This window comes from Lissotriton vulgaris, chromosome 5, assembly GCF_964263255.1.
Source record: "Lissotriton vulgaris chromosome 5, aLisVul1.2, whole genome shotgun sequence".
NCBI classification, from domain to species: Eukaryota; Metazoa; Chordata; class Amphibia; order Caudata; family Salamandridae; genus Lissotriton; species Lissotriton vulgaris.
Genome location: NC_141693.1, coordinates 1837889935 through 1837902119, shown reverse-complemented (window position 1 = coordinate 1837902119; position 12185 = coordinate 1837889935). Strand labels below are relative to the sequence as shown.

Below are 12185 nucleotides of genomic sequence, written 5' to 3'. Positions count from 1 at the left end.
ACACTTCGCTAGATGTAGCAGATAACAAATCTCTCTAGAGGTGGATACTTCAAAGTTCCAAATATATTTCCCTTCAAAGTAAGAAACAGATTATGTTTTAAATTATTTTAATCTGAGATACAATTTAAAGTAGTAGGAAAGACTACATTGTAGCCCTTGATGGAGGAAAAAATACAACCCGATAGCATAGGACGCTATAGAAGTTTGTATTACAGTAGGTTAACACATGCATTAGGTCCTAAATCTTTGAGGAGCCAGCCGCTTACATCTGACAGCATACATTATAAGTGGTAGTTTGCCACCTAGTAGCAGTTTTATTTTCTGCCTTGTGGGCCTTGAACACTTTTGGAGAAAAGGGCCGGGGGGGTTAGGGGGAGACCAAGGGCTTTTTTTTATTTTTTTATAGTTCCTCTGACCAGTCTGTTTTCTATTGGGGTATAATATGCATTTTTACACCTAATGCAACTGCTTTAGGATTTGGTGATATGTTTACTTCATGTGAAATTCAGTTTTTTAAATTAACTTTGTGTGGCAGAAGGCTGCTGCCTACCCACAATGAGTGTTTGGGTTTACACTCTTCCCACTTTGTTACACATTGTGACTTCTGACAGAAAATGACAAGAAGAGCACTTAAAGAGATGAGGGAACAACTAAGCCTCTGAGTTGAAGATGGGTAACTCCACCAGAGGTGGAAGCCTGGATCATTCCCTCCCAAGAGGGATTTCCTAGAAAGATTAAGGGAGATTGTAATCTGCGTCCTATGTCATTTCTATAGACACTTCTGCCATTCCTAGGGCACCAGTTGTTGAAACCATTCTCTGCACCAACCTGTTTGCCGTATAATGCTAGCTCAACTACATGAATGCCAATGGCACTAGCCTTTTGACGCCACGTGCTTCAGTGTAAATTCTTTGGCATCAAAGAGGCAGAGTATTTCCTTGCCTGTGATGAATCCAGATTCACTTTTTTTTCCATAGCATTCGCCAAATTAAACATACAAGATCTTCATGATAGATCAGATCGATGTCAAAGTCTGAGACATTTATCAGTGTCTACTTATTCAGGTTCTCATTCTGTACACTTGTCCTTCTACTGCAATACTTCCATAACCATCAAAAATGGGAAAGATGTCCATTCCTGCTAGTGAGTTTCAGATAATTCTTCCAGTTCCTGAATTAGCCCAGGCCAGCTGTGTTACAAAGGTGCACTTTCATGTCTCCAATTTGGTAGATGGCAATTATTGCAATTTATCGCCCACCTACACCGCAAACACAGACTAGAACCATCTATTAAAATGGAAGCCTCGACTTAAAGTAGAAGCCCTCCGATTGATATCTTTCATACCTAATTGGGATAACAAATCTGATTCGGTGATTCAGCAGTAAGAGAAAAATACTGTACACTGCAAACAGATACGACCAACTCGAGAGCAAGTGGATTGATTGCTGCTTTTTTATTTTTTTTGCAAAGTATGCGCTGTTGCTCTCAAGGTAGCCAATGACTTTGCTAAAGCAAACATTGACTACCTAATTATCTAACAAACTATCTACAGAAGGATTGTAAACACTCCTAATTATCCAGGAAGGGCAGCTGGTAATAAATCACGTCCTAGGTGCAGCTATCAACTCTGTGATTGGCTGCCAGGCAAGGTCTCAGATTTTCTCTTTTGGCTCTGTCCTTTATCTTTCTTCCTATAATTTGTGTGAATAGAAAAGTAGGAAGTGGAGAAGCTAAAGGCAGTTGGTCTGGAAGAGAATTTAAAAAATCTCATTACAGACGCTGGAACTATAGGTACCGGAATAAACTGGGGAGTCTATCCTCTGAAAACTTGAAAGGGCAACATTGACCTCTTTGGAATGAGTGAAGTATGAAAAGGCCAGCAGCGGTTTTTCTTTAAGAAAATCGGAACACAGACCCAAGAATGAGACATCCACTTCCTCTCGTCTGGTCACCTCTCCAGCAGGAAGGACTGTATCAAGATAACTTGCAGAGTTACAATTACAAAAATCAGATTGATGCACCCTTCAGTTAAAGTCCCCACCTCTCGAAATTGGCACCAAAACTCTAACTATGCTTAATAATGAAAGTTGCATTTGTCTTACAAAAATAAGCAGTAGAGTCCAGCTACCTCAGTTCAATTCTGGACCTGTGGAAAGCCAACAATCACATTGGCTTCACATCCACAGCTCAGGAAGGGAGGTTCAATGGGCTTTGGGTTGAAAGACTCCCATTTCCACATTCCAAGAAGTTCCTCAAGTTCACCGTTGACAAAGCCCACATCAGTAGGAAGTCTATTGTTTCAGAATGAAAGCAGCACTAAAGTTTTCCAATTTATGGCTGTACTGGCAGCTTATCTTCGCACACAAAATGTCTACATTGGCCAGTCCATCTGACTCGTTAATAGAAGCATTCACCAGATCAAGTTTATATTTCAGTACCTCAATTCCACTACTGAATCTGGTTCTCCAGATCAAGTTAAAAAAAATGTCTATGCGTGTTCAGACCCTTTAGTGTCAATTCCCTCACTCTATTTTCATAAGGAAATACCCAAATTTGTGGGGGGTAGTTCACTCTTTGAGGCTTGGCGCTACTTAACCTCTTTTAGGCAACTTGGTGAGAAGGAATGGAGTGCAACTTCCCCAGTATGCTACAAACGTCAGTCGTTTTTTAATTATGTTTTTTAATTAGATTTTTCCAGTTCTATGTTTTGCTTGGTGCTAGTTGCACCGGTTTTTATCACATTATTCGGTTTTTCCTGTTCTTCTTTGTTGTACTTTTTGCAAGTTGCACTGGTTTTGATCAAGTTAATAGCACATTGGTTCCATTATGATTATTACACTGATAGTGTATTTTAGGCAACCAATTCTGAACAAATTTTCTCTGCGGTTATTCAAGGCATGGCATTTGTATTAGTTTTACATAATTGTACATGAAATGGATACATTAGGTGTTAATTATTTTACCAAAACATTGCATGTATACATTTGCACACATATAATTGAATACATTTGCTCACATTTAATTGATTACATGAGTGTAATGTATTCTATTAGGTTTATCCTATGGAAGCACTACGTGAGAGGTTGAATTAGAGTAGCGTGTCACATTCTAGTGTGCTTTAAAAAAAAACTCCTTGGACGAACAGTATACTTTTGCATTCTAGGGAGTAAGGAGGATAATGCAAGGAAACAATTAGCTCAATGAGAGTTAAAATAATGCGGGAGAGCAATGCATTAATAGTGCTTTCACTACTATGTGCTGTAAAGAGCCAAAACTCTCCTTGTTTCATTGTATATGATTGGTACATCATGCTGTATCGTGCAGACATGTCAGGATATTTTGCAAGCGTGCTGTGCTGCTACTGCTTGAAAGATTGTTATGCCCAAAATTACAGTTGAAGTGCAAGGGGTAGTTTCAAAGCAAACTACTTCTGTACTGGGGTGCGAGAGTGTACAGGCTGTCATCACATTGTGTCTAGCAGACAAGTGAGGCTAGTTACGAAAGTGTTGCACCTCAAACAGTATGGGTGACCATTATGTCCAGAGTTACATAATAGTGCTTGCGGCTTACGCTGGGTAATATATGGCGCTTCCACGCAAGCAGCTTTTATTTTCAGAGTTACATAAGTGGCCGCACTGTACTATGGGGTAATTTAAATCGTGCTACTTGAGCATGCTGTGACCCTAGCGCTATTGTTGATCCAGAAATGCATATGGGTGGTTGCTGTGTACTACAGGGTAATTCGAAGATAAAACTACTTAAAAAGCAAGGGGGCCAGGCTGCTTCTATACGTCTGGGGTTAAATCCCAGGTTCGCAATGCGTCCGATGACTTTCTGTTTAGTACCATTTTTAAAAGGGAGATTAATTTAGTCCCTCTGCAGTTTTCTGCGGCGACCAGCACTCTTGAGGTCTTGTTCTGGTCGCCATCTTGAAATGTGGTGAGCTATTTGTATTTAGAAATTAGTCCAAGTGAAAGGGTCCATTTTGGAAGTATAGCAGGTCGGGCTTGTAGTGATCTGGGGCAGTAGTATGTCCGTATTTAAAACTTTGTGCAAGCTCAAAGATAGTGAGGATAAGGGGAAAAAGTAAAATGATTAAGAAAAATCTATTTAAAATAGACAAGTGAAGGTTTGAATAAGTGAAAGAAAAAGTGAGCAAGTCCTTTTGAGATGATTGTTGCGCCTCGTGGGTTATGCCAGAGGAACTAGCCTATTGTTTGGTATGTAACACAAGATTGATAGCTGGTATGTAGCATGCAGTTCTGTGGGCCTCCTACTGAAGGAACAAAGATTTGTGAGGCAGTGTGCATAGTTTCCTCAAGTAATAGGTATACATTATTCTCTCGTATGTGGGGTGGGGGGATTCTATTTCTAGTCGGAAGGATAGAATTGTTGCCCTACACCCACCTGCAGGGTTCCGAGCACCTTTCCCAATACATCTTTTACATCTTTAGTGCTCAAGTTTGCCTTCTGTAAGGCCTTAAAGTCACCTAAAGTCATAATGCAGCCTATAGGATTAGGCTACAGTGGTGTAGATGGGATTCTGCTCCTACGCAGAACTGTGCATTGAGACTTGGAACCTCAGTGAATTAGTGTGTGCCGAAACTCACCTTAGTAGCTAAAATCCCCTACTAGACTAGCAATCAATGTCTCATTGGTTCTTCCATAACCCCAATGATTAGACAACCCAGAACAGAACACATGAACACTTTCATTATACTCTCATACCAGTCCAAAACAGGGAGTAAATAGAGACGTGCAAGTTTTGAAATATTTATTTCTAATGCCGTGTCCTCATGCGCAGTAATTTAGCTAATACAAGCAGACCTATTATCAACAAGATTATCAGCATAGTTACTATTCCATAAAATACAAAGGGAGAAAGCATGTTACAATGCTAAATGGAAAACAGGTTAGAATACACCTATACCTCACCCTCCCTAGCTAGTAAGTTATTTTATATCTACAGAAGGTCTCTTGGAATTACAAGGGCGGCCCCATACCTCCTGGTCCTAGCAGAGATGGATCTCATCAGTTTCTACTCCAGCTCTCTGCATGCAAATGTTCTCAAAGTGTGTGCGATCATGCCTACGCAGTGCATTATTAAACGCGCCAAAATCAGAGGTGGCCACAGCTGCATATATTATGTCTAGAACATGCGCTGATCAGTCCGAACAACCATTGTGTTGAAATAACCTTGAAGGCCTCTGCACTCGCTGCTCAAGCAAAGCAAGGCTGCTAATATAGAAAAACATATTCTCGTGTGAAACAAAACACTAACTCTGCACATGGCACACATTATCATAAATGTTTAAAGCAGAAGGAAAATGGCGTTTTTAAACTCCTAATAAGCTCATGACAACTTAACAGTTTAAATGCAAGGCTCATTCCCATGACAGTGGTCAAAATTCCTCAACCTGAAGAAAAAAAACTGGAATATCCAAGGATAGGTGCACCTAATGCTTGGAAAATTTTGTGAGGTAACAGACAAAATCCTTCACAAACCCTTTTGCGCAGAGAAGGATGAAGAAATTCAGGGCTATGTAGCCCTTAGTCTACCATTATAAAGAAAGACTGCCTTTAAAACTGTGACCTCCAATATCCCATCATGCTCAGCCGGAGGGAGTTACCTCCGTTCTTTTTTCCGGCTACTCCTGGCAGTTGGGGCTGGACTGTTCCCACCAAAATAGGGTCAATGCTGATTTGCATATGGCTGGGTCCAAACTAGGGTGGTGTGGTGAGCAAAAGAATTATGGATTAAATCCAGATCCTTGTGACTGGGGGTGAATGTTTACACTGTCCAGCATTCCGTCCATAAATTGTTTCTTTGACCCTTGGAGCATTGAACTCTACCCGTTTAAGGTTTTTTCTCAAATTCATTTTTTTAACAGCACTATTTGCTTTAATAGACTTTTTTGTGTTTTCCTCTATTTAGTGAGGTCTTTTCCAGACGGGGATCGAGGTATTCTCCTGCTTTCAAATGCCTTTATTCAACAAATGTCCTCTGTGGCAGGAAAGGCCAAAACAGACCCCCATGAGATCTGTATCATCTCTGCTGCCTTCACACCTACCTGCCTCCTGAAACATTTGCAAGTTTCTCCCCAGGAGAATCCTGCAAGACTAGGAGAAATTCGCCTTCAGGGAAAAGATGCCAGCAAGAAGCACCTCAAAGCAAAGGAAGGTAATTATTCCACCGGAGCTTTTCCCGGATTCTTCAGTGGCCGTGGAAGGTCTGAGGCGTTTTTCAGGAAGAAAATGCTATTGGTTCCTGTCTGTCTGGCGGACGTTCAAAGCCAACATGCTGGCGGTCATCATCTGATAGACATCTTGCTGCAGATTCCTTAACTTTAGAATGTTCCCAGGCACGTATCTGGATCCAGATAATTTCCAGTAGTACCTCTGCGTGCCCGGAAACGGAGTCGCATGGCTCCGTCATGACTAGGTCCACGCATATGATGTAAGTGGAGGCATACAAGTCCCTCCTGGCACGCAGTTGTGTTTTCTCTTTTCCGCATCTCAACACAGATCCAGGAGAGGCAGTCCCTTTGGCCTGTTTGTTTCAAGCCTTCCTAGCAGTGCGACGCCTGCCGGCAGTTGAAACCAACAGTCCCTGCAGCAATGTCTGATTAAGTTGTCCACCCGGATGTCCCGTTCAGAGTCCATCTCGTGCATGTTCAGGACAGATCAGAGTAGTTTCTGTGGACGGAAGTAGTCAACCTCACATAGACGTGACGTAGAGGCCCGCTGCTCTCAGTCTTCTCTGGACACAGGCTTCAGTAGTCCACCCCAACCTACCCCGATTTCCTGTTGCTGGGGTGACTAGAATCCAGATGGAAGCCTACTCTCGGGCTTTACTGGCCATCTTTGGGCCACCCCATCTCCCTGGCATGCCTTCGGGCCCCGCACAGAAGTGGTAGAGACTCTGGTCCGGACCTCGCTGGCAGGTTCGCCGTCGGCGCCAATCAAGAACTCTGACTCCAGTTCTGGAGTCACTGCACGGCCTGGAGGGGCATCCCAGTGCGTCTACTAGCTTGAGCCTTCAATCCCTAAGCCACTTTTGCCCTTTGGGACTCGGTCGAGCGTCTCCTTCCATCTCTTCCAGAGGCCCTCTAACTGACCTGGTTTGGTTACTTCATGATGGCAGAGAAATGTTGGTTTTTCATTCGGTCGGCTATGGACACTACTGACTGTCGGGTTATGGCCAGGTCAGTTGCTCTGCGTGGCCATGCCTGGTTGTGCAATGGCAGTTTCCTTAAAATGTTCGAGTGTCTTGGGAATCTGCCCTTTGATGGGGGTCCGTCTTTTTGACAGTCACGTGGGCTCTGTAAATTCAGTGCCTCATGTCTGGGTTCCCATTACTTCTATGGTTTATAGCACTATTTGTGGGCTTTTGATTTTGGTTGCAGTATTGTCACTGCTATTCTGGTATCGGTCTATAGGTTCAAGACGTTATTTCCAGACGGACTGAACTGCTAATCAGCTGTTTTTTTGCCCTCATTAGGTACATGTAGCCAGCTGTTTCTTAATTTTTTTGAGTCTTCTGACTACAGGCTTGTCTCGAGGTGTCTCTTACTTTATATAGGGATGTGACCTACCCTATGTGGGCTATTCGTTGACTATTACATAGCTGCTTTTCCTGGCACAGGGAGTTTCGAAGGCTCCTGCAGAGTCTTCTTAGTATGGTTGTTTTCTGTTCCTTTGGGGACTTGTCCAATGGATCATACTGAAGGATTCTCACTTTGTTCCGCTCTTACTACTGTGTGGGACGTCCCTTCTGATGAGGGCTCGCTTCTCTCCTTTAGCTTATACGTTGTAGTCTACGGTTGGTCCGTAGGGCACTCCTGCCTCTGTGGAAGCAGACTTCTCCAGTATTAGGGTGTCTTTCATAGATTCACATGCTTGAATATTGCCAGTCGTTGAAGTGGGAATTCCACGGTAAATAAAATAGCAATAAAAGGAATCCCAATAAAATGTGTATATAAAAACATATTACATGAATTACCATACCAAAAATAATTACGAGTACCTCGGTCCAGGCCTGCTACGGGTTCGCCCGTAGATAGAACCGTGGCCAGACGCCACCGCTCAGCCCCGGGCGACATAGATTTCCTGTCAACCCACCCCACCCCCAAGAGCCTGGTCATCCAGGCATCCACTTCCCAGACCGCATTCCCGTCGGCTCCGCCGGACAGGGAATCCAAGCGGTACGAGCAGTATGGTAAAAAGGTATTCTCCTCCCTTAGTCTGGGACTGCGGTTTTCCAACACCGCATGCCTCTTGGGCCGCTACACCCACTCTGTGGGATACGGTCGCGGAATTGCTGCCAGAGTGTCTGTTGGAGCTCCGGGCCGAACTCGGCCAAGCCCTTGTGGAGGGCCGGGATGCAGCCAAATATTCTATCCGGTGTGGGCTGGATACCACCGACTCCCTAGGTAGTGATGGCAACGACGGTGGCGATTGGACACCACGCCTGGTTGAGGTCAGCCAACTTTTCGGCCGATGTCCAAAACACACTGATGGACATTCCGTTTGATGGCCGTTGTCTTTTTGGCGACAAGGCAGAGCATGCGCTCGAGCGCTTTAAGGACTCCAGGGCTACGCCAAATCCTTCGGCCGCTCGGCCCCGCGCCAGCAAACGGGTGCCTTTCGCTCCTTTAGTGGCCAAGGAAGGGGCGCCCCCACACGTGCCGCCAGCCACACACCGCAGACTAAAACCCAGCGCGATGGCGGCCGTGGAAATTGCTGCGGAGGCGGTTGGACAACGGCGAGGCCAGTCCACACCCTCCCCCGCAGCATCCGCCTCTAAACCCTCCTAGTCTGTGCTTTTCGGCCCACGTGATGCCAGTGGGGGGCAGGGTTCGCCGTCACTACTCTCTGGTGCACTGTCACTTCGGACAGGTGGGTGCTGCAGATCGTCCAAAGGGGCTACTCCCTCCCCTTTGAGACGACGACCCCCCCCCCCCCCCCCCCCCATGCCGCCGCAACACCACTGCATATCGGGGGATCATTTGCGGCTTCTGCAGGAGGAAGTTTCGGCCCTCTTGGCCAAGGGGCCATCGAGCGCGTTCCTGGGCCAGAAGTAGGACCTGGTTGCTACTCCCACTACTTTCTGGTACCCAAGAAGGGCAAAGGGGGCCTACGCCCTATCTTGGACCTACGGAACGTCATCGGCTTCCTCCGGAAGGAGAAGTTCAAGATGCTGACTCTGGCTCAGGTCTTAGCTGCCCTGGACACAGGAGACTGGATGGTAGCGTTGGACTTGCAGGACGCTTATTTCCGCATCCCTGTCCTGCCGGCCCACCGGCATTCGCTGCGGTTCATGGTAGGCCATGGGCACTTTCAGTTTACTGTGCTCCCCTTCGGCCTTACCAGCGCCCCACGAGTGTTCACGAAAGTGATGGCGGTAGTCGCAGCTCATCTGCGCAGGTTAGGATTTTCAGTCTTCCCCTACCTCGACTGGTTGTAGGCAGGCTCGCCCCAGACAGTAGTCAGCCACCTCCAGACGACGGCAGACCTCTTGTACCAGCTGGGGTTCTCCATCAATGTGCCGAAGTCTGTTGTGTTACAGAATCAATGGTTAGAGCGGCAGACCCTGATGCAGAGGTCTGGCCCGGGACTAGAGTTCAGCTCTTGGGCTCAATTTCCCCGGACCTGATGATTCTCGCCTCAGTGCCTAGTCTAATCATGGGTCACACTCTGACTCTGGGCAATAGCTTGCTTAATCTCCAACAGCCCCAGCAGCGCTGTGGATGCCTGGCTTCACCTTGGGGGTGCCCAGGAGTGGACATTTCACAGGAAAGCCCGGATGGGTTCCACAGTGGTATGAATACAGCGCTACGAGGCATCCGGGTAAATACTCTACATTTACATTTTCACTTTTTGACCGCTCATGTCTCGACATCGATGCGTCTTTTCCATGATAGTCTTTCAACATCTTGGATTTTAAGAGTGTTTTTGCCATTAGTCCTTGTCTAAGGATCCTAAAAATAGTTTTTCTGGAACGCCACTGGGGTCTTCGAGTGATTTGACTCCGATGCTCCCTTCGGGGTTCTCGAGTGTTTCGTGACTAGTGTTCTGTTTTCGAGGAATGGTTGTTACCTCTCACAAAGTCTTTCCAACCTCCAAGACTTGGATGTCAATGTCTGCGCCGCCCTCTGTCCCTTCAGCGACATTGTCCTCGTCGCTGGAGAGACCCAGGTCTGAGTGATGATGCCACGCTCTCGCCTTGCGTGTTGTAGTTGGCCCTTCTCTGCAGCTTTCTTACACTCAACGACTATGGGGCAAATGCCGAACACTTGTTACAGTCTTCACTTCGATCGACTGGTAAGCGGAGATTGCAGACCAGATGCTGTTCCTTCTGGGCGTACTTATGGTGGCAATTAAGGCAAAACTTGAATGGTGTCTTGACTATTACCACGCTCAGGGAGCCCCCTGTAAGGCGTTCATGAAGCTTTTTCTCTTCTTTGCACCTTGCAGCACCTCTATTGGACCTGCGGTACCTTGATTTGTCATCCTTTTTAGTTTTCCTCTTTTTTTTTTTCTTCTTCCTGTTTTTGTCAATTCTTCACTGCAACATTGTGGAGCTCCTTCCATATCGATCCAGACCCAATGGCGGAAAAAAAAATCTGAAGATGGCACCCAAAGGAGGGAGCTTCTGTAGGAAGCTCGTCCACTAGACAGGAGGACACCAAATGATTGTTTGTCGACCACCACTAAGAAAAGAGGTGAACCACTAAGAAAAGAGGACAAGTGTTATGTCACAACAATTCCGGACCCAACCACTAGATGGCAGAATAATGCACAGCATATGAAACCAGAAAAGATTCATGCTGCAAAACTACACAGACAGGTAAACTATTCGTTTTCAGGCTGTCATTTCTGACCAGTAGAAAAGTCTCTTCAGACCCTGCAAGTCTTGTGGCAAGGTTGCATTCTGAAGACTTCCAGACCTTTCCTTCAAAGTCTTTAAAAGATAGAGGGGGCAGGCTGCTGATATGGCTCAAGAATCTTAACACAAGAAAGGAGCTTATTTCACAATCGGACAGTGAGGTCTTCTAGGAAGTCCCACTAAAGAAAAATCACCATCTTCTCTAGCCTCCTCCACAGCCTAGCAAAGCCTAAAAGACCACGCATGGGTCATATAGAGGCTCATTCCTGCAAATCTCATCAGATCGAAGTCTTATTCTCATAGTAAGGATAAAAGACTCACAGCTCCTCAAAGGGCTAAAGAAGCACCTCCAGAGCTGCCTACACCACCTCCTAAAGTTTCATGCAAGTTGAAAAAGCACTCTTCAGCTTCACACTCCAGCAGGTTGTCTACTACGACGCCGTCGATGAAAGCATCATCTGCACCTTCAAAGATCAACTTATATGGCTGCATTGTCGATCAAGGTAACCTCAGTCTTCATCATCTGCCTCCTCCGTTGCATAGTAATGTATGGTTTCAGCCACTAGAATGTCTTCTGAACATCACCTCGTCACCAGCGCTAAAGATGTCTCCGTCAATGCTAATCTGTGTGCCAACGACTGCTCCGACTGATTCAGTCGACAACAACTCCGCTGATGACTCCTTCAACGGCAGCTCTACTGGCGGCCAAATCTTCTCTGGCGTGGACTGCCTTGTCAACAACACTGTAGATAATGGGAAAAAATCTTGAATGTCAAACCACTGGTAACACTAGAGCACACCCCTGATAAGTAATCACCTTTTGGAAGAGTAAGGTTACTCTGACAAGGGCCCCTTTGGAGTATCGCACATTCCCTCCCAGTTGCATGTCAAATGTCAGGAGGAGGATCACTAAGATGAGGACTATACTCAACGATATTATGCTACTCTGGAACAACCATTTAAAGAGGACCTAGTTTGTATGCCATTACTCAGGATTACAGGAAAAAGCTTCCGCCTACTAGAGCAATGGCCCTTCATCCAGCTATGCTTGCCAGGTCACCGCACTATTTTTTGTTTATTTTAGGTTTTTCTAAAGTGCGTAGTCACCCAGAAGGTATCCCAGCGCTGAACCTCTTACTCACAGGGGGCAGAAAGTCGGGAGAGAAAATGGCTCAGGGAAAGAGTAGGGTTTTGAGAGACTTCCTGAATCTCAGGAGGTTTGGTTCTGCTCTGAGGCTCAGGGGGAGTGCGTTCCATTTTTTTCCCGTGTTGACCGAAAAGCGGCGGCCACCTATAC

At 45.7% G+C, this 12185-nt stretch overlaps 1 protein-coding gene across 1 annotated transcript in view; it reads left to right on the top strand.

Moving 5' to 3' along the window:
- Nucleotides 1-12185, top strand: part of KPNB1 (karyopherin subunit beta 1) — a 142518-nt gene that overhangs the window by 111981 nt on the left and 18352 nt on the right. The gene's annotated exons all lie outside the window — the stretch shown is intronic.